Consider the following 23,869-nt stretch of genomic DNA (forward strand, 5'->3'; position numbering starts at 1 on the left):
CCCTCCCTCCGGGGGCCTACGAGGCAGAAAGCTAGCCAGCCAGAAGACCGGCACTCCCCACCTGTGGCTCCCTGTGCGCCGGAAGCCCTCCTTCCGGGGAACTACGAGGCCGGGAGTGAGCCACCAGTCCAAAGACCGGCACTCCCCGCCCGAGGCTCCCCATGCGCTGGGGGACCTCTGGAAGGACAATTTTTTGCCAATCCAGTTTCCATGTTCAATGTTAGGGAGGCATAGACAGTCCTTAAATTAGTATTAAATTTTCTTCTCTCCTCCCATGACAGTAAGGTGCACAGAGAGCACATACACCTAGCTCTACAAGATTCTCCATGCTGTTAAGTAAAACTGATGACATAATTCATGATAGATGGAAACTTCCCAATTTGATGAGGAAAAATATTTAAAGAAAAGGTCTACCAACTGTTTTGATAAGCCTCTTGAAAATTCAGCTTTTAATCCATCTAGATGAGAATTATCCCAAGGAAACAAGTTCTGTCCAATTTTTAAGTAGTCAGAAAGTCATGAATTAATAGAAACTGAATGCATGACAAGTTACAATACCTTTATACAAAATGACAAATATAGCTATCCGATGTAATTTCTATGTGGACTACATTTTAATCTTATAGACTTTATGAGTCAGAACAAGATATAGATGTGAAATCACAACATTTGTCTCACTAACACTGGCTTCGAAAGTTTGAGTTTTACATTAGAAAATTTCAAAAATGTATGTTATAGTCCTGCTTCTGAATTAAACTACAGCTCCTCATTGATTTCTTGGGATGTTCAGCCAATCACCAAAACCTGGATGTACCTCCCTCTGTCTCTAAAGATTCATGTTTTTAGGTTTTGAAAGTTTGGAAGAGGCTAATGATCTCACATTCAAACATGTCCAATGAATGTACTTAATCCTTTGAACTAGGCATTGTAATTGAGAAAAATACCTAAGTTACACTCATTCTTTAACGTACCCACTGCTTACCAGACCTATTTTATGTGTAAGGCATTGCACTGACCCATGCGAAGCATATTAAATCCCAGCCTACTTTTAAGGGAGTTAGGCTCAAACAAAACTGACCAAAATACAAAGAAAACAAAGTAATGCAGTTGAGGCAGGAAACATTGCTGAGATTTTTTTAAGCCCATGCTTTTCTTTACCCTCCATGTTGATAATCCCGATGCCACCCTTAGGTTCAGTGGTTTGGTACAATTCAGGGGGCTCAGCAAGCAGTTGTCCTCATGCTCTGGTACAAAGCAAAACCAACAAAAGGGCAGGTGCATGGGACAAAGCCCTGAGGACGCTACAAGCCAGCGTCTAGGAGTCCCTTCTCCCACCTGAGTCAACACAGGTGAGCTGAATTCCTCCCACAATAAGCTGAGAAAACACGTGTGAAGTGCATTTCACTGGGAGACTCAGCACGTTATTGCAGGCTGGTCACGTAGGCACCCTCTGCTTTATATGTCCCGTGGTCCAGACTCCCAGAGGGGAAGCAGTTGTTCATCATAAGCTCCACTGTTTGTACGAACAGTTGAGGCACAGCCAGTCGCTAATATACTTCTGAGAATGGTGGGAACATTTCTAAAATCTAATGGAATCCAATCCAAATGCCAGTCGAAGGCTAACGTAGGAAGCAGGGCTTTTAAAGGACAAGAATCTCTATCCTGAAATGTTAACTACTTTCTGCACATCATTAAAAAATTATCAAAAGACACAATAATGGAAATACAGGTCCCAGAGTACTTAAGGTAAGACAGCTTCACCAAATCAGCCCATTTGGATCCCAATCAAAAGGAGGCATAATTCTGTGTAAAATTCCATTCATCTATTCATTTTTGTGCCCACATAGTATATGGTGAGCTCTGAAAAAACAAGTGAACAAGAGTGGCTTCTTACTCACTTAAATCTACTAGGTGACTCAATACTTTGGAACTGGAATGCCGTTTTATTTAGAAATTCACAAATTTTACTCAGTTAAAGTTTTTTTTATTAAGTAATTGTTCTGTGCTAAACAGTAGACCGGGTGCTGGGTGCGTGAATTAGCCAGAGCAGAGTCCTGCCTGCACATAGTTCACTTCTGGACACATTCTACTTTATGAACCCCAGCTCAACAGTGCTGAGCTCAGAAGAAAGTGGTTTGGATTTCTCAGCAGGTACAAGGGGATATGGCTGTCCAGAGCAACAACACCTTTTCAGCTCAGGGCACCGCAGGCTGGGAAAAAGTCTCTGAGAAAGAGCTCTGGACTCCATCAATGTACTGTCCAGTACCCGGCACCCCAGGCTTTGATGGGCACAGAGTCATTGGCCCTGAGGTCAAAGCTGTTGACATAAGTGCCAGGTCCACAGGGCAATGAAAGAAATCTCACTGAAATCCAAGCAGCAGCTCGAGGAAGCACAGCGGCATCCAGCAGCACGCTGCACAGGCGCGGCCAGCACTGCCTCTAAGTGGCCTTCCCTCTCCAGGTTGGTGGCCTGCCCTTCATGGAGATCCCTCTGACTTGGCTAGAACAGTACTCCTGGAGAATGCCTCTGTAAGCAAGTGCCTCACAACAGCTGCTCTGCAGCATTTCCTACGGATCAGACATCTGCCTTGATCCTGACCAGCAGCTAATACTGCGAAAAAATTTCCCATTTCAGAATCAAGAAATTGGTCAGATCCTCCATCCCCACAAATGACATGTATCCAGAGTCAAGAGATTTAACCTTTGAAAGTAGACGTTGTCTCACTGAGACAGGTGGGTAACAGTACTTCCTAGGGCTGAGGCCGGGTTTCATTGAAACTTTGCATCTATAGCTCCTGGCATGGCTCTGACATGGAGGCAAATTCAGTGAGATTCTTGTTCCTTTTCCTTGCAGTAACTCCCCTTGGATGTTGGAGGGTACTGAAGAATGTTCCTATGCCGCTACAGCCACGGGCTCCAAGGGTCCTCATGCTCTTTCTCTTGCTTATTATGTCTTCTCTTGTTAAATTATGGAATGATTCTGGAGAAGACTATTGCTTCTGTGGTTCTCTGCCCCATCCACAGAATTACTGGATATACTGCGACAGTGAATGCTAACCATTGCTTGTGTTCCTTTCTTCATTGATTTTCCTTCTAGCTCCTTTGTCTTTGCTAACAAATATCAAAGAAAAAGTCAATAGAGTAAGGAACAATGAAATTAAGCCAGGTTCTCCTTTGCATAATAATATGTAATTTTCTCCCCTGGGAATCGAACTCAGAACCTTGCAGTTGCTGAGCAGGCGCTTATTCCACTGGTCTATGTCTCCAGGCCCTGTATATGTAATCTTTCAAAAAACTTAAAAAATCCCTCTTGCATGTGAATTGCTGTTCTTCCCCCTTTTATCTTCATTATTTAGCCCTCATCCTGGTACAACACTGTAGTTCATTCCTGCCTCACTTTCTGCTGGCCCAAGCACCCATTTCAAGATCAGAATTACTCACCAGTGGTGCAATCCAGCTAGCTTTCCTATAGTTCTTCATATAACCTTGAGAAGTAGTTGGCTCTTCAAGCATGGTACTACCCACGAATTCTTAATCATAACTGGTGGAGAAAGGAGAAAAGCCAAGAACTGTGTTAGAAAGTCAAATTGGTGATGTTTGTTAAGCCACCTTGATATTTATCTTGATTATATTTAAAAAAGATAATTCACAAACTGGTATGAATTTCTTCAGCTCATCCTGATTCTCAAGCAACAGTATATTTTTTTGTGGGTGTTTTAGTTTTTCCTCATGATTGGAAGGGTGAGTGACTGCTCTCAAACCTCCCCAGGACTGGAGTCAGCAGTAGAGTATGCCTCATGTGGAAGAGGGCAGATTGAGAATTGGGAATTTTGGGTTATGTTTAGTCTAACTATGGATTTAACCTCTGAGTAAGTTACTTAACCTCTTGTTCTCAGGAACTCTTCCCTACCTCATGGAAAATAAGTCTTGACTAAGAGATGTTTTAACAACGTAAAACAATTGGCAAGACGACTGACTTCAAACTGATATGGGTCTGTCCGTAAGCACAGCTCAAAACCATTAGGCCTGAACAACAACAGGACAGAGCTAAGCTTGCACTGGCCCTTTCCCATTTTCTCTCTAAAGTCTGTGTTTACTGTGAAGCATTAGGCTCGTCACTCATGAAACTGTAGGAGTGAGAAATAATTTTCTGTGCTTTCTTAAGAAAAAGCCCTTCTTCGGCTTACTCTTACCAGTATCCAAAATTAGTAAACACTAACTGAACGCCTTCCACAGGCTAAACGCTCCTCCACTGCTTGACGTTTAATATCCTTTTCATCCTCGTAATAATTTATGAAGTAGGTGCAGCTGAGGAAACTGAGACACAAAGCCGTTAGGTAGCTTGCCCGAGCTGCACAGCTAGCAAGAGGCAGAACGAAGATTGAAAGCAAAGCCATAGACTCCACGCACTTACTTGCCACATCCTTTGAGCTCTTTGAAGAGGAGAATGGCCTTCAACATGAAAGCGCAATGGGGCTACAACAATGCCACTTCTCACCAAGTCACTCAGGCCATGTGTCTGTGCCGTGTGCATAAAGTAACGGTGTTAAAAGCTCCCAATCTTTGGAATGAAATGGGCTTGAGTTCAAATTCTCAATCATTCTGAGAATCAAATTTTTAGTAAGTAAAACCGAGTGACCCATGTATACTTCCTAGATGGTTTTGAAGATTAAATGAGCTTGTGTATAGGAAGTGCTAGTCTAGGCTTTGGGAGCCTGTAGTACTCTACGTATTAGCTGTGAGGAGGCTGACAAGATCTGTAGGTAGCAGTTTCTTTCCAACCTTGATTGGGCAGCACAGAGCATGGAGAAGTAGCATTGATTGATGTTTAATAAACTTGCAGTTGGAGGGTTAGTTTACTATCTGCTCACCTAACCCTCCACAGGGCACGTATGTTAGCTTAAGACTCTGGACTCGCACATTCCTCATGAAGGGTGTGCTGTGAGAAACCCTGTGTGGCCTCTGGATCAACTTCCTCGTCCTTCACTTAGCACTTACTCGTGAGCTCAGGTCAACAGGCCGTAGCTGAAGGATTTCAGAAAGTGGGCTTGCAGCCTCTCTATCTGGAGTGTGTCTGCTTTCCAGTCACTAACTTCTACTTAACTCTACGTTTCATGGCAGTTGATTGGAGGTTTGGAGGTGAGCAACATTCCTTAGCAGCAGACCTCAGAGCTGCTGTGTGTTTTGTCCATTCTGCCAGATGGAGTCACATCCGCATCGGTGTCCTCCCTCTTCAAGCTCCATGGGTCAAGGGCAGGCATGTGCGTGCTTTATGGAGAGCTCCCCATGCTGCCTGCCGTCTGCTCAGCGTGAGGTTCGCTGCTGGTTTTGCTTCACAGACACTTCATACTGCAAATCTCAAGTGCAAATCACCTTTTGTTTCTTTCATCCTCAGCAATAATGAAGGGCTCTACTGGAGCTTAAATAATTCTTTCAATGAGTACATGAAACAGACACTTTCTTTATACATGGCAGAGGAATGAAAATAATTTGCACAAAGCCACATTTCCTTCACGGAGTTTTAAAAGGAGTGAGGGAACTGCTATTGAGGAAACAATTAATTTTGTTTCTGTAGGAAATCAGGGTTGCAGGGAGATGAAATGTTTCAAGACTTTCAAAAGATCTCTGGTGGGAGAGTTTAACAACTGAGCACAGCATTCCCTTGGGAAAGAGTGCAGTTTGGATCTGTGTTTTTGTGGCATTTCTTATTATCTGTAGAACAGAGGAATGATAGAATTCTCTTCTGATTTTGAGGGTCACACCTCACCAGAACAACAAGGAATTTTGAGAGTGATATTTCTGTGAAGGCAGTGAAAGTCACTTAGCACATCATAATATTGAATGGCTCTTTATAGCTGAACTTACATGTTCACGAAATAAGGTATTTAGACCCTCCCGCTCTTATTTCAGTGTCCTTTTCTTCCTTCCTTCACTTCTTACTACACATGTGCTTTCCCATTATTTTTATTTTTAACTAACTAAAACCAGTGTTTGCAAATATATTAGCTATTTAAAAGCAGAGAATTTTAAAATGTTACCTTAAATGAGAGAGTGAAGACTTTAGGAATCAAACACCCTCTACAGAGTCATCCTGCTCAGATTGGTACCCCAAAACTCTCCAGAACAGTAAGTACTCCTTCAGAGACACCAAGGCAGGGTATTGCTCTGTGTTTAAAACAGAGCCGGAGGGTCTAAATACTGTGATTATAGAGAAATCAGCTATGATGATGACTCAGCCCTAATGAAGATATTTTTCCCTGAGATTTGGAGCCCTCAGGAGGTCAGCAGCTGCCTCTTGAAAAGGCAGACTCACAGATGATAGACATGTCCAAGCACAGGCTGCATAAGAGCTGCTGCTAGGAGTGCAGCCGTGCCGGGGCCTCCTTCTACCCAAGGGCCTGCTGGGCTCTATCACTTATGTACAACCTGGAAGTTCTGCCAAAGAGGCAACACAGCTATCAGGTATATTTTTATGTTAAAAGCAGACTATTGAAAACAGAAGACTCTGAAAGCTGAAGAGGAATGGGAATGAGCACTGCTGCTGTGCTGTCTGAGCAGCCCGATGGGATCGTAACTCAGCCCCTATAATAAATTAGAGGGACAGAGTTTAACCGAAGGAAGACACTTTATGTGTAAGGAGGAAAAGGAGGGAGAAAGGAGAAGATAGATAGCTACCCTGATAAGAAAGAATCAAGTATGGAGCTACAGAAAGATGGAGGACATGGCCTCATTCTCAGCTGTTTTTATGAGGGGGGTGGGTGGGAAACTTCCCTTTCCACCTAGAGCTTGCAATAATTGAATTGGCTTCCAGACACTTCTGCGGGACTTTATTTCTTTCGATGTCCTGTGTGCAGCTTCTTTCTGTCTGTTTGTTTACTTGTCTTTCATGTAACTTTTAAGGCTTTATCTTTGTGGTAGGCAGCTAGTTGGGAAGGGCCTATTTTGTTTATCATTAGCTGAGAGTTAGTAAGAGCACATGTGGGTATCTGTTGTTCTCTACAGTGACCCTAGAGTGGCTAATTTAGTGACTCTAGAGCGAATCCACATGTGTATAAATGAATATGTTGGTGCACAGGTGTGAGTACACATTGCCTGGAAGTCACTCAGCCCCCACCTTGCTTTCCCTGGATTTTATTGGAGGCAGGGGCAGCTTATTCCTCTGCGCACCTGGCTTTCTGTCTGTGTCTTCCTGACAGCTCTTTTTCTGGTCTCGGTGGAAGTACCAAGGCCATTTGGTGCATTTCTTTATCTGTTTATTTTTTCTTCTTTTTTTTTTTTTTCTTTTTCTACCACTGTCTTTGACTTGCTTCCCAAGGGACTCTCTCTAGTAAAGTTTGTTTCTAACACCTTCTAGTCAGACTTAGCTAGAAGACCTAAGGAGGCCTGTATTTTATTTTTTGTCTATGGACTCCTGTCCCTACATACTGATATTTACATTGAACAGTGTCAGAACAATTGGAAATCCATACACAATAAGATGAACTTGGAAATAGACCACCCACCATTCACAAACATTAACTTGAAGGTAGATCACAGACCTAATTGTAAAATGTAAAACAACAAAACATTTGTTTTTATTTTTTTATTTTATGGAAAAAATATAAAGCAAGTTCATAACAAAAATATTCACAGAAAAACAATAGTTAATGTATTGCATATAGTCATCTTAAAGGAGTTACTCAGAGTATAAGATATGGGCCTAAAAATTCTGCAACTGATATCAGCACAAACCTTCCTTTTCAATGAACTAAGAGATACTAATAATATAGCTAAGTTGCATTTTTCTCCCCTTTACTTCCCTGCCTTTTCCCTTTCCCTCATACTTCCTTCTTACAGTTAAACAATTTCTTCCCATCTCACTATCTATTGCACATTTTAGACCTTATTTACTCTTTCAGTTTCTCACACCAGGGAGATAATATGATGTTTACACATGTGAGTCTGACTAATTTCACCTATGAGTATAGCCTTGAGTTGCATCCATTTACCTATAAAAGTCTCAAGTTTATCTTTCATTATGGCTGAGTAATGTATAAAAATTATAAATGTATAAAAATACCACATCTTTTTATCCATTCTTCAGTTGATGGGCATTTAGGGTGTTTCCAAGATTTAGCTATGACAAATTGTGCTGCTATAAATATGGGTGCACATACATTTCTGTGGTACGATGTTTTTAATTTTTCTGAGAGAACAACCAGAAGGGGAACAGATGGTAAAATGAGACCTCTAATTCTAGCTTTTTGAAGAAACTCCATACTGGTTTCTATGGTGGTTGCACTAGTCTGCATTCCCACCAACAGTGGAGTAGGGTTCCTTTTTCCCCCCAGCCCCTCTAGATTTGTTATTGTTTGATTTCTTGATGATAGCAATTCCTTCTGGAGTGAAATGGAATTTCTGTATTGTTTTGATTTGCATCTCTCAAATTACCAGTGATATTAAACATTTTTTCATATATTTATTTGCCATTTGTATTTCTTCATCTAAGAAGTATGTCAGATGCCCATTTTTAGACTGGGTCTTTGAATTTGGGGGATCTGAGTTTTTCAATTTTTTATTTGTTCTAAATCAAAATCCTTTATCTGAGAGACAAGTGGCTAAAATTTTTTCTACTCTGTGGGATGTCTTTTCACTCTGTGGGTGATTTCTTTTGATGTGCAAACTTTTTAATAAGATGAGATCCTAGTGGTTGATTCTTTGTAGTATTTCCCGTCTAGCTTGGTTTTGTTCATGAAGTCTGCTTACACTTCTGTCTTCAAGATTCCTACCTACTTTCTCTTTCAGTAGATTTAGTGTTTCTGTTTTAATATTTAGATCTTTGATCCATTCTGACTCTAGTTAAGCACCTGGTGATAGACATGGGTCTAGTTTTAGTCTTTAGCATGTGGAGAGCTAGTTTTTCCAGCACTATTTATTAGAGAGCTTCTCTTTCTTCCACTGAACATGTGTTGAACCTTTGTCAAAGATAAGGTGACTGAGTGTGTTTTAGGTTGAGTCTGTGTCTTCTAATCTGCTCCATTGATCCTCAGATCTATTCGCCAGTACCATGCTGATTTTATCACAGTAGCTTTGTAGTTTAGCTGGAAGTGAAGGATTGTGATGCATCCTGCCCTGCCTTTGTTGCCCCGAATTGCTTTTGCTATTCTAGACCTCTTCTGTTTCCAAGTAAAATTTAGGAATGTTTTCTCTAGTTATGTGAAGTATGATAATGGTACTTTGATTGTGATTTCTTTAAATCTGCATAACAATTTTGGGAGTATGGCCATTTTCACTATGTTGGTTCTTCCTATCCATGAGCAAGGGCTATCTCTCTACCTGATGTCCTCTTCAATCTCCTATATCATAGTAGTAGAATTTTTAATATATAGATCTTTTACTTCCTTTGTTATATTGATTCATATGTATTTAATTTTTTTGGATACTATTGTGAAAGGTGTTGCTTCCCTAACTTCTCTCTCAGTGAATATTTTATTTGTCTACAAGAATGCTATGGATTTTTGTGTGTGACTTTGTATCCAGCTATGCTATTGAATTTGAATATTAAATTTAAAAGATTTTGGTGGAGTTATTGGGATCTTCTAGGTAGAATATCATGTCATCTGCAAATAATGATAATTTAACTTCTTCCTTTCCTATCCTTATTCCTTTTATTTCTTTTTCTTGTCTAACTGCTCTGGCTAATGTTTCTAGAACTATATTAAATAGGAGTGATGGCAGTGAACATCCTTGTCTTGTTCCTGATTTTAGAGTGAAATCTTTAACTTTTTGTCCATTTAGTATGATGTTGGCTATTGGTTTGTCAAAGATGGCTTTTATCAGATTGAGATAAAGACCAACTATTCTGATTTTCTGTAGGGTGCTTATGATGAATGAGTGTTGGAGTTTATCAAAAGCTTTTTCTGCATCCATTGAGATAATCATGGTATTTTTGTCTTTGGTTCTATTGATAGGATGTATTATATTTATTGATTTGCATATGTTGAACTATCCCTCTATTCCTGGGATAAGTCCCACTCGGTCATGGTATATAATCTTTATGATGATTTGCTGCACTCTGTTTGCTAGTATCTTTTTTGAGGATTTTTTCATCTATGTTTATGAGGGAGATTGGCCTGTAGTTCTCTTTTATGTTTGGGTCTTTTTCTGGTTTTTGGTATTGGGGTATTACTTGTCTCCAGGAAGGAGTTAGGGAGTATTGCTTCCCTTTCAATTTCATTATAAGAGTTTGAGGAGTATTGGCATTAAATATTCTCCAAGTTTCTTATAGAATTCAGCAGTGAATCCATCAGGACCTGTGCTTTTTTTGTTGGTAACTTTTAAATTTCATTTTCAATTTCACTAACTGATATTGGGTTATTCAGAAGTTTCATAACTTCTTGATTCAGCTTTAGTAATTCACACATATCTAGGAATCTTCCCATTTCTTCTGTGTGTTCCATCCTTGGTAAGTAAACATTTTCGAAGTAGATACTGATAATCTTCTGAAGTTCCACACAATCTGTAGTGATTTCACCCATTTCCTTCCTCATTACATGAATTTGAGTCTTTTCTTTCTTTTTTTTATAAGGTTGGCTAGGGGTTTATTAATTTTATTTATTCTTTCAAAGAACCAACTCTTTGATTCATTAATTCTTTGTATGTTTTCTTGGTCTCAATTGCAATAATTTCTGTTCTGACATTTATAATTTCCTCCATTCTTTGGGCTTTGGGCTTGATTGCTCTTTTTTTCTAGAAGCTTGAGGTGCATTAGGTTGTTTATTTGTGCTTATTCTGTTTTCCTGATGTGAGAATTCACCACTATAAATTTCCCTCTGAGGACTGCTTTCATTGAGTCCTACACATTCCAGTAAGTTGTATTTTCATTTTCATAAGATTGTAGATATTTTCTAATTTTTAAAATTTCATCTGTGACCCATTGGTTGTTCAGGAGGGTATTACTTAAGTTCTATGTGTTTATGCAGTTTTTGCAGTTTCATTTCCAATTTCATCGCACTATGGTCAGATACTATGCATGAGATAGTTTCAGTTCCTTTGCATTTACTTGAGCATGTTCCATGGGCTTGAATATGATCTATTTTATGGAATGTCCCATGTGCAGCTGAGAAGAATGTGTATTCTGATGTTGGGTGGAACACTCTGTAAATGTCTACAAAGTTTATTTGTTCACAGGTTTGGTTCAGTTCTGTTATTTCTTTGCTAATTTTGTCTACTTCATCTATCTCTTTGTGACAATGGATTATTAAGGTCCCCTGTTGCAATTGTGTTATTGCTTATTTGATTTTTCATGTCTATTAGTATTTGTCTTATAGGGTTGGGTGCTCCCTTATTTGGTGCATATATATTTATGGTTGTTATCTCTCCCTTTTGAATTTCCCACTAAAAATTAGGTAGTGACTTTGTTTTATCTCTTTTGATCATTCTTGATTTGAAGTTCATATTGCACACAAAATAACTACCCTTGCTGTTTTCTGGGTTCCTATTGCATGGAGTATTGTTCTCTATCCTTTCACTCTTAGTCTATAAATTTTTTGGAGTTGAATGTGTTTCTTGTACAGCATATTGTTGGGTCTTGTTTCTTGATCTATTCTGCCTCTTTCTTTTGATTGATGAGTTGAAGCCATTTATATTGATGGTAATAACTGATATGTATTGGCTTGTGTTTGTGATGTTAGTTTTCTGCTGTTGGTTCCCTCCTTTCCCCCTCTTTTTAATTGCTTGCTCTGCTTAGTGTATTCCTTCTGTTGTTGTTCTTTGAATTCCGGTCATTTTATTTCTTTCTAGAATATATTTTAGTACTCTTTGTAATGCTGGTTATTTGCTTATGAATTTCTTCAATTGTTCTTTGTCATGAAAGTATCTTATTTCTCCATTAATTTTGAAAGGAAGTTTTGCAGGGTACATCAATCTGGGTTGGAAGTTGTTTTCTTTCAGGACTTGAAATACTTCACTCCAGGGGCTGGGGATTTAGCTCAGTGGCAAAGTGCCTGCCTGGCAAGTGCAAGGTCATAAGTTCAATTCCTGGTACCAGAAGAAAAACCAAAAACCAAAAACAAACAAACAAAGAAATACTTCACCCCAAGCTCTTCTTGACTTGAGGGTTTGTGTTGAGAAGTCTGCCTTGATTCTGATAGGCTTTCTTTTATAAGTGATCTGTTTATTTTCTCTAAAAACTTTTAATGTTCTGCCTTTGTGTTAAATTTCTGGGATCTTGATTATTAAATGTCTGAGTGTAGATTTATTTTGGTCATGACTCATTGGATTTCTATATGGCTCACTTATTTGTATGTCAGATTCTGTTCCCTTACTTGGGAAATTTTTTGCTTTTTCTTCTGCAAATAGTCTTTTTATGCCATTTGTGTTGACTCCTGCTTTTTCATTGACACTTATCAGTCTTATATTGTTTTTCTTTTCATCTTCTTGCAGCTGTTGAATTGTTATTTCTTTGTTCCTTGTTATTTTAAAGAAATCTTTCCTGTCATGATCAGTAGTCACAATCCTGTCTTTAAGATCTGAAAGTCTATCTTCACTTTTGTTCAAGCAGTTTTGCCAGCTTTCAGTGAAATTTTTAATTTCTTGGATATCTCTTTGAATCTGTTTCATGCATTCTATTTCTTTCCTATATTATTTATTCAGCATTCCATCATTTTCCTATGCTCTTCTACTTTTTATCTATAGCTACTATAGGTTTGCTAAGCGACTCCTTCATGATGGTTGTCACTTATTTTTTTTTACCTGAGAGATTATTTCTGATTTGGTTTCCTCTATAGCCTCATTCATTTTGTCCTTTACTTCAGTTGCTATCATTTCAGAAATTTCAGATGTCTATCTTCCATTTTCCTCTATCTCCATGTCTCCTGGACTTGCTCTGGGTGGACATTTTGCTTAATTTTGTTTTCTGTGTTGATCATTGTAAGTTTTTGTAGTAGGTAGCTATATCACTAGTATCAAGGTCTCTCTATGAAAAGTCTGTTCTTCAGGGATGTCTTCTGTGTGTGGGATGTTCTTGGTTTGTGTCTGTCCCAAGGTTCTACCTTCACAATTAATTAAGAGTGTGATGTTGGTATCTGTCTGACTCAGTCCCCTATCTTTCATGTAGAGCTGTGGTAAGGTTATTACCCCAGAGCTTCCCAGTATTGTTACAGAAGAAAGAATAACTGAATACAACAGATATGACATCCTAGCAAAAGTAGCATAATCAGCAATAACAGTAGTATCAAGCACAGTTTAGAAACTGACAAACTGTGCTAACTATTAGTTTTGTACCTTAAACCATAGGAGCAAAATCTAGTTATATAACAGAACCTATCATAAATTGAGAGCTTGTATACAAAATATCTCCCCTTGATGGAGTGGTTTTAATTTGCAGTAAGGAATTTTAAGAAGGGTAGTGGGTAAAACAAAGATAACTCAAACGGAAGTAGAAGCTGGAGGACAAAGGATGTTCATGATCATGTAAACTTTGGGAAACTAGAGAAGAGGGCTGAAAGGAAAGAGTGAAGGAGTAAACAAAGGATTATCTGAACTTGGTCTCTGGCTTTGGGGGATGGGATTACTGTTCTGTGGCTGAAGTTCTCCCCAGCTATTTAAAAGAGAAAAAAATATAAAAAATAGGGAAAGAGAAAAGAAAGATAAAAATTACTTAATTAATTTAAAATAGAAAAGGGGCATCCCCATCACCTGCTTCTATTCCATGTGTCTTTGTCCAACATCGTGAAGCTGGTTCACCTAATTTATCACCTGTTAGCTCCTATTGTTAATGTTGCTTTGGAATTTTCCAGCCTGCTAGTTCTGCCTGTCTTTGTCCCACATCATGAAGCTGGTTCACCTAATTTATCACCTGTTAGCTCCTATTGTTAATGTTGCTTTGGACTTTTCCAGCCTGCTAGTTCTGCCTGTCCCTCGTGTGTGACCTAGTCAGAGTCCTACTGTGTGGTGGTGTTGCCTCAATCACCTGGTCCTAGTGATATAGGAGGAAGGGGCCTGTCGCCTGGATTCTTCCCGGGTCAGTTGCCAGGTCCTGCAGTGTCAAAACTACAAAACTTTTAGATTAAAACACAGAGCATCTATGTGACCTTGTGTTTGTTGGTGAGTTATTAGATATTATACCAAAAGCTTGATCCATGAAAAGAAAGCTGAAAAGCTGGGCTTTATCACAATTAAAACTTTCTGGTCTATGAAAGACAGTTACAAGAATGAAAAGACAGCAAAAGAGTGGGAAAATATTTGCAAAATACATATCTGATAACTTCTATCTAAAACATACAAAGAACACTTAAAACTCAGCAATAATAAAACAAGTGGGCAAAATCTCTGAATACATCTTATTAAGAAGGATGTAATGTGGAAAATAAGCATATAAAAAGAGGTCCAACATAATCTGCCGTTAGGATAATGCAAATTAAAACCAATGAATTTCGGTTTTAACCACCTATTAATTTAACAGTAATTAATATCATGACATAGCTTTTAGAATAAGTAAAATCCAAAAACATGGAAATACTAACTGCTGAGGAAGTTGTAGAGTAACTGAACTCTCATTGCTAGTGGGAATTCAAAACATTACACTAACTTTAAAAGGTAAAATTAAAGATAGTCTTACCATATGCTGCAGCAGTCATTCCTTTTTACCCGGTTTGGAAATTTATGTCTACACCATTTCCCACAGCCAAACGTTTACATAATTTTATTTAGTAGTCACCCCAAACTGGAAGGAATCAAGATTTCCTTCAATAGATGAGTGGAATACTATTTGGCAATGAAAACGAAGGAGCTGTCAAGCCATGGGAAGTCACTGATGAATCAAAATGTGCATGAGCAGATAGAGAAAGCTTGTCTGCAAAGGTTACATGTTGTAGGATTCTAATTCTTTGACATTTTGGAAAAAGATGAACCTTAAAGACAGTAAATAGATCAGGGTTTGCCAGAGGTCTGGGGAAAGAAGGGAAATTTGAACAATAAAGCACAAAGACTTTTAGGGTGGTGAAACTATGTTGTATAATATTGATAGCACATACCTTATGCTAAAGAACATATATGTTTAAGCACATGCCATCTGCAAGGTGCTTGCTAAAGTCACACTTGTAGAAAATTTGATCTTCAGTGACCTTATTTATGAAGAGCACAGAATTCTATGTGTTTTCATATTATTGAAAAAGAATTATAAGAATGCACTTACATATTCACATGTGAAAACATGACATTCATTGTGTAGACTTTTGTCACAATTTTATTTGAATATAAAACAATTTCATTGTCCCACATTTCTATGTAGCTACAACTGTTTTATCCTTTTTGGTATTCCTTTTTTCATGTTCTTAATTGCTCAAGAAATTTAATAAAATATTAGGCCTGAATTTATAAGAAAATACAGTCCTGTATTCAAATTCCAGCTCTAGTATTGGGAAAGATATGTAACCTCTATGAAACTTAGTTCCAGTAGGGTAAAGAAAGCATACTAAATTTACCTTATTGAGTTAGGAGAATCTGATTCTGACTGTAGGACACTGAGATTGATTCTTGATATAAATTAGAAATATAATGATCTTAATTGAAGTGATAGCTACAGACTGAGAGAAAGAGAAACTATGACATTTCAATTAATCAGGAGAAAAAGATCAGCAACTAAAACAAGAGAAATGTTGGAAAGTAGGTAAGCAAGTCGGGATGGCTCATTATCGCACTTAATCTTGGTTTTCATCAGCTCATCCACTATCTGCAAGTAAGTTACAGCTGTTATCTACATTATTGAAAAGTAGGCATAATTTGGAGGAATTCTCTCTTCCTCCTTGCTGTTGACACTGGTAAAGGTACTTGAGAAGTAGATATGCTTGACCTTTATTAAATTTCATTTTCACAACCACTGAGTATGCAATAGGACTTCTGATAGAGTCCAGAATAAAACACAGTAGTTATTTGTTGACTGACTCATCCTCTTGTTCCAGAAGAAGACAGCCCAATTAATTGTCCTCTAGAAACTATTCCATTGCATTAATTGGGCTTCCCCATAAGTAGACATAAAAATTAACGTAGGCAATTTATATATTATTATCTTTTGCAAAAAAAAAAAATGTATCCCAATATTCTCTACAGATACACAGCATTGAGCTTGCATCTCTTTAGAGCAAATACTGCCTTCTCCTTGGCATTTTAGGAAGCTGTTATCTACCATTCTCTTTTTCCTAATTCACTATAAGTTGTGAGAGCTGTATTTATTTTTGTATCCACCTTCTCAGGCAGCCAGCACATCTCTTACTAGATAGTTGGCTAAAGAAGGTTTAAATTTTTTAGAAACAGAGTAAGGACAGGAAACCTAACAAACTCTCAGAGTTCAAAAAATAAAGTTTTGTAAGTGAAGGGAGTGGGCTTTTTGGAACTGAAAGGAAAAAAGTTCACATTTTTTCATGTCTACATAACATAAACAAATGGAACATCCTATTTTCAGTTCGAGTTTGAAAAAACATGTTTATGTAACATTCAATCACCTCCACTTCACTGATAGCCAAACCAAAAGAAAAAAAAAGATGAGTAACAGAATACAGGAATTTATTTGGTAACTGTAAAAGAGAAATGTCTCTTAAGGTCAAGACCAGATATGAAAGTAAAGCCAAACGGGCATCTGCAAAAGTATAATTAAAGTCTGCAAAGTCTATGAAGAGTAAGCAAAATGCTGAAAGCATTCACAAATTCAGTGAAAGAAGGATAAGTAGGAGCAAATTATAAAATGATAAGAAATCTTACCATTAATAATAAATAAGTTTTCATTTCTCATTTCTCTCAAGGTATTGACAACAGTTGATTATGTTCCATGCAATGAGGCTATAAAAATTAATAAGCAGGACCTTCAAATGACTCATTAGCTAATCCTTCACTATTACCCATTTTGTAATGGGTGACACATTTAACACATTTAGTAATATACTCAGGGGCACATTTAAATGAAAAGATTTTGGTGAAGCAATTTGAAAAATATGCAAATATTTTTATCAGTGCTAAATTTGCTGAAATTCCAGTTGATTAAACATAAGATAGGCTCTAACTCTATATGTACTACACATATATATTATAGACCTTTTCCTAATCTACTCCTACTTTAGTCTTTGTTTAAACTTCAAGAGGAAAAAAGATTCCAGACTTATCTCACTGAGATTTTTGTTTTATGATTATTAGCTGGGATGTTCTCCAGGAGAAAGTGTTTGTGGAGACTTTGACTATTTAAGTGGCTTGTGTTATAGAGAAATATTATTGATTCATCAAACTTTGGAGACTAGATCTTCTGGTGAGGCTACTCTACTCAACTTAGGACTTTGTAAATGAGAGAATCAGACCCTTTTCTTTGGGAACTCGTGGTCTCTTAGGACAACAGCCTTACCAAGATAGAGCTGAGCTGAGTAGGCATTAAAAATAGACTACTGAACGTGGGCATGCAAGTTAGGGAAACCTTAAGTGTAAAGGCATAGAGGAACAGATAATCATTGCGGTTTTCTTGGCCCCAAGCCATCTAGTGTGGTGGGAGCACTGAGGACAGAGAAAGGGTGGAGGAGCAGCTGCAGGATAAGTGAAGAAGGCCTTGGAGGCCTTCAGAAGAAGGGGAGGTATACTATAAGCCATAGAACCTTACTACTGATGTGTGTTCATTGGACCCCAGCATCAGCATCACCAAGGAAAGCATCAAACATGCATAAACTCAGGCCCCAACACAGAACTTCTCAATCAGAATTGATATTATGCGACCCCAGTTGACCCCTATGTACCTTAAAATTTGACAAACACTGCATGTAGAAGGCGATGAACTGTCAAGTGTGTCATGTCGGAGAGATATGATCGGAACTGCTTTTCGCAGGCTCACTCTGGCAGCAAAGCGTTGGGCTGAAGAGGAGACAAGAATATGAATAGAGAGATACCAAAAAGAGAGCTATGGGAGTCCAGAAGAACGCTGGATGAACCCAGGGGTGAAGCAAGTAGGAGGCACTTTCAGCGGGCAGCAGTGCCAGGATTTAGCACTTCATGTGCAGAGAAGAGGAAAGGCACATCTCTAAGCAGACTAATAATTTTTCTGCCCCAGACCACTTGGGAGCATGCGGTGCTGTGTGGGCAGAAGGAAGAGACATGTGAGAGGGAGGAGCAAGATGATGATCTCAGGTTGATTCCTTCAATTGGAGACACCTGGGAGACATTTAGGTGGTGAGGTTTTAACAGGCTATTAGGTACATGTGTCTGGAATTAGGGCAGGAGCTACCTATATTTAGTTGTCATTTTATCAATGCTGCCTAAATCCTTGTTCATAGGAAGGATTTTCAGGAATCACTTGTAGAATAAAATACAAGTGGTGTAAGGATAGAGCACTAGAAAATGTCACCATTTAAGGATGAGTAGGAGAATACCAAGCTATGAGAGAGAGGGAAGAGAATCTGAAAGATACGGTGTGAGGGAAAGGAAAGGGAAAGTTAGTTTCACGCAGAGAATGGTGGCCAACTAGGTTATGATTCATACACATAAAATGAAGTCAGAAAAGTGCCTCTTGGATTTGATACTTATTTTGGTACCTAAAGTTTTCTATCTTTAGCTGGAGAAATTTCAGTATGATCATAATATTAAATGTCAGAGCTGCAGCTCACTAAGCTTGTGAGGCCATTAACTGTATTGAAGATTTCTTTCTAGAAAGTAGCTGTGGAAGGAAGACAAATATTGACTAATAGACAAAAAAAAAAGCACAGTCAAGGAAAGGTTTTCTCTCTTGTCTCACTCTGTCTCTGTCTGTTTGTCTCTGTCTCTCTCATATGAAGAAAATAGAGAAAAGAGTCAGTGGGAGAGAAATAACAATATAGGGGAAAAGCAAGGAGTAATGGAACAAGATCCTTTGGGGACAGCAGATGATGGGACTTGGCACACAGGTGGCAGAGATTTGCTTTTGCCAGGAGGAAAAACACATCAACCTGTGAGAGACCAGTTGAAGCACGGGGACAGGGGATGTAAAGTTGAAGGTGGCAGCAGTTTTAGGGTATTCACATCTAAGGGACTTGTTTTTTCCTGTGAAATGAGGAGCAGCAACAATAACGTAGAAGGAAAAGGGACCTGTTTGTGCCAGCCCCAAAGGAGAATGAGGAAAGATCACTAGGAAATGCAAATGAGGACGTTTAAGACCATTCAACTCAGACTTTTTTTCTGAACCATGGATTGTAGTAGTTTCTGAACTCATTTAAGAAATAAACAGATTGAATATGTTTGTGTCATCCATGACTCTAACACATGATTAAAAAGACTATTATTTAGACACTTAAGAATCACAGTGTTCCCAAGATGTTAAAAACAAGCACAAAGACTTTCACACAACTGTGAGGTAGGGAAAGTGAATGTCTCATTTATGTCTGCTGTTGTAAGTAAAGTAGAAGAAATAAGAAAAATAATGGTGGTAAATCCAGAAATTTTCAGAGTTGGAAGGACTCTTAGAATTCATCTGAGATCTCTCTTCTCCGGCTCCTGGGTGACTGCCTCCAGTGCTAAGGTCTTGTTATTTACTAAAGAACCAACTCCGTGCTCAAGACTCATATTTAATTGTCTGAAAAGTCTGTTTATCAGGATTAAAAAGCTGATTTCTGCTTTTCTAAAACTGGATATTTAATTGAGTGAATAAAACTACACGTACCAATTTTAAAGTATTGTTCTTGGCTTTGCCGGATAATCAGTGGGGCAGGGTCCCTGACTTGTTATCTTTACAGCCTTATAGGGAAGGTAAGACAACTTCCCAAATAACCACGAGAGAGAAGAAAATACATGCCATCAGAGAAGTAATAATATGCTGTGCTTTTTGTTTAAAAATGAGGTGCCAGGAGTCATATCTCAATAAATTATGACACGTGTCTCCCACACCCCCATCCCAATGCTATTTACATTGGAATGTCCATGTGTTTTTCTAGCCAAGTGAATCAGCCAAGATGGAAATACTAATTAATTTAAGTGACCATTCTCTGCTAGCTCATAACATAAAAAATCTTAATATTAATGCTTCTACCAAACTCTGCATTTTATAGTTTACAAATCAGTTTTCATAATTATCACAGTTTTATAAGTATCCGTGCTCTCCTTCACTTGGACATAAAGGACCTACAACTTACTTTAATCATTTTAAGTAATTTACCCAAATCATGCAGCAGGGTAGTGGTGAGCTAAGACTTCCATTGAGGCCCATGACTTTAGATCTCACTAACACAGGAGGACCTCTGTGGGCTGGCAGAGGGGAAGTTATAGGTGTTCAGAGAAGTTAGCAATGGTCCATAGGAAAAGCAACTTTTAAGGGCTGACAGGACTTCAGCACAGGAAGATAGAAGGAGAGCACTCTAACCAGACTTTAAGACAAGGATACCAGAAGTTCAAGATACACTCATGTAAGAACCAGGGTTTCATATGTGAATTGGAAATCAAAAGAGATGGCTGTCTTACTGAGAGCTGAAAAAATATCTATAACAAAACAGAGAGAAGAAAAGCTGCCCATGAACAAGAGCCCTGGAGCCACGAGTAGTTAGTGGATGGGAGGTGCTGGAGGATACAACAGATGAGAAAGTGAAGGAACAGGAAGAGACTTAGGATCGCTTTCAATTATTACAAGAACAAAGGGGGAAAGATTTCCAAGAAAGAGGATACGAACATCAGGGGATGACAACTGAGGACAAGTGTGGAGGAGAAGTCTTGGCGAGCTTGGAAGGAGCAGAGCAGTGATGACAGAAGTCTGAATGTGACCAGGAAATAAAGGGTAGACAAGCGATACAGGTTGACTTCCCAGAATAATTTGAGGACATCTCTCCATATTCTCATTCCCTTTCTCAGACAAAACATCCTTGCTTAAAGAAGCTGATGATCATGTGCTTCCAAGACAGCCGCTGTTATGCTTTCTTTAGGAATTGTTGGTTTATTGGTTATCCTCAAAGTTTTTCATCTAAAAATGAACATCTACCCCATGTTTATGATCTGCGTAGCACAGAGGAGAAAAAAGTTACTGTGTCCTTTTTAAAATAGTTTCAATAGCAGCCCACATTTACGTTAGCCATATTCACTGTTGATTTGTTGAGCTGGCAGTTAGCTCTGACCCCACGTCCCCTATATCCTACACTTGCCAACTATTTGGGGAGACAGCCCAAACCAGGGGTGCAGACACTATAGCTGTGGGATGGAGAGACACAGGCCAGGCATCAGGAAATCTACATATGAGTCTGCATACTGACACTTTTTAGAAATATATGCTCTTGGGAAATTAGTCTACTTCTCTTTGGCTCCAAAGATAGCTAGATTGGATAATTTTTAAGCCTCTGTCTGGTTTTAAAACTCTGAAATTAATAACCAATAGCAGATATCTTCATTTATTTACTACTGAGATATTTGCAGAATTCGACTCTGTGCCAGTCACTGGTCAGCTTTCAGCATACAGTGGTGAGTAAGGAGTCAGTGGCCCTGATTGGATCTCAAAGCCTTATGCTGTCATTTTGAGGCTAGAAATACTTGGCTAAGGATAGACAAAAAATGAGTGAAGACCAAAGACTCAGAGAGTGTCTCAAGATCATTTTCTACCAAGGAGTGTTGAAGGGCAGTGATTTTTAAGAACTTTCAAAATATCGAATGAAGATTAAATCTTCACATTTGGAGTTATACCAAGAAGTAACCTTTTTATCTTGTTTCATGGCTATCAAGATTATGTGTGGAATAGCATAGTGAACAAGATATAGAAGTGTCTAAACGTTTCCAGAGACCTAGTACTTATAAGAAACATAGCGAATTATACTGAAGAATAAGATATTAATAGTTACTCCACCCATCGTATGACAGTATCATTACTTGGCTTTGATCTTATCTACTCCACATGTAACATTAGTGAAGCATACAAGACAGTTTTAGCAATAGGCAATTTTAAAGTTTATTTCATGAGATACAAAATCAGAGGAATTTACTAGAAAAATATTCTTCAGTTGTCAGCTAAAGATCAGCCTCTATGACGGTTTTAAAATTCCCTTATTCAACAGCGATGGACCACGTACAAGGAAAAGCACTCCCAGGTGTGTATTTCTGAAAATAAACATGGGCTATGCAGGTGAATTTTTCGTTTTACTATTTAGCATATGCTACCATAGTATTTCAGTTGCCTATTACTAAGTAGTAAACCACCCCAAAACTTAGTGGCTTAAAACACCTATGTTATCACTGCCTCTTATAGTTATGTGGACTGACAGGTAATCAACTGGGTGATTCTACCGCTTCATGTGATAACAGTTAAAGTTTAACTCCTTTAGGAGCTTAACTGGATTAGAGTGGCCAAGATGACTTAGTGACATATGTGGTGGCTGGAAGGGAGAAAGCAAGAAGGCTGGTCTCTGATGGACATCTCAGTCTCCAAATATGTCGTTTTGGGTATTTCCTATCCTGCCTGGCCTCTCCATTTGGCCACTTCATTCACACACATATGTATCTAAAAGGTACTTTACTTTTCATGCAAAGATCATGCTTCGTTATCAGGAACAAAAGATTATTCCTATAAATGTGTGACAAAATAATATAACACAAATGTATTCACCATTTCATTTTTCTTCCCTCCAAGAAATACATGAGCTAAATTTCAGAAAAATACCTGTGAGGCAAGAAACAAAGTTCCAAAGAGCCGGCTACCATCTACGTGAAGGACGTCAAGAATGACAGCACTGGGTGTGGAGGGAGAGTGGACATTAAGAATGCTTGCTATGTGTTCAGTAGAAATGTTTTCCTTTCTTGGGTATTTTCCCGAGATGCTGAGTAAATATTTAAAATTCTTTAAGTTACATGTACAATTTAAATACTGATATACTTTTCCCCTGACTTTATGTATTTACATTTTTTAGAGACAGGGATATGAGATGTTTGTGTAGGTGGTAGTGGTGGTACTGGGCAGATATCTGTGAGAAATTTCTGTGACTATTACAGTGCACAGAATTATGCTTCAAATCTTGTTCTTATTTTTAAAGTGTTTTTATTAGCAGAGGTTTGCAGTGTATAATGTTTACATTCACCTTGGAGAGTCGGTACAGGTACTTAATATACTTAATTCTTCTTAATCCCCTTTCCTTTCCCTCCCTCCTCCCCACTGTCTCTAGATCCACTTCCCACATTTTTGTTTCATTTTCTGTGTTCATCTTTCTGACACAGAACGATCTTACTCACCGTGGGCAGTTGACATGTGTGCACAACACATCTTAATTCTTCCTACCTGCCCCCGCTCTCTCATTGTTTTTAAAGGAAGAATACATTTACCTGAGGCCAAACTATTTTCTCTTAGTTTTTCCTCTGAAGCACTGGCACATACTGGTGACACTTGTAGGTGGGGCTAAGATGAACTTCTAGAGTTTGTAAAGCACTAGAAGCTAACGTGTTCACAAAATGGTTAAACTTATCTCCTTGACTTTTTTATGTAATTGAAGCCATTGAGCTAACCAAATACAGTGAGCGCCTGATGTGTAACTGCATTTGAATGCTAGGACCAGGAGAAATGCCAGTGGATATGGAGCCAGATAAGGGCAGTCTGGGAGAGAGTCACGGAAACAGTATCAGAGATGTCTCTCATCCACCAGTTCTTGTTGTTATTTTAAAATACTGTAGGGAATTAAAGGAGACTACAATGCAAAGAGTAAAAAGAATCCTTAAAGGTGTTCCTACCATTTCCTTGACCTCACGGGGAACGGGTAGCCTTTTAGATACACTTAGGGATGATCAGCTGAAAACACTGGGTCGAGTCCAGTAGATCTGGGGTCAAAAAGGAGATGTCAGATTAGGTCCTTCCCGAAGCAGCGCACAAGACAGGATCTGAAACGCAAGCGGTTCACTGGGGAGCAAGATGAGGGAGACCGAGGGTGCTGAG

The 23,869-nt window shown here is 38.7% G+C and overlaps 1 long non-coding RNA gene across 1 annotated transcript in view; it reads right to left on the minus strand.

Moving 5' to 3' along the window:
* Positions 1 to 2,329: 2,329 nt before the first annotated feature.
* LOC106148974 overlaps positions 2,330 to 23,869 on the minus strand; it is a 46,987-nt gene continuing 25,447 nt past the window's right edge. The window contains exons 2-3 of the long non-coding RNA XR_001234805.1: positions 3,442 to 3,541; positions 2,330 to 3,111 (exon numbers count right to left, since the gene is read on the minus strand). This is a non-coding gene — a long non-coding RNA (uncharacterized LOC106148974). The remainder of the gene's footprint in view (positions 3,112 to 3,441; positions 3,542 to 23,869) is intronic.

This window comes from Chinchilla lanigera, unplaced genomic scaffold, assembly GCF_000276665.1.
Source record: "Chinchilla lanigera isolate Chin_1 unplaced genomic scaffold, ChiLan1.0 scaffold00033, whole genome shotgun sequence".
NCBI classification, from domain to species: domain Eukaryota; kingdom Metazoa; phylum Chordata; class Mammalia; order Rodentia; family Chinchillidae; genus Chinchilla; species Chinchilla lanigera.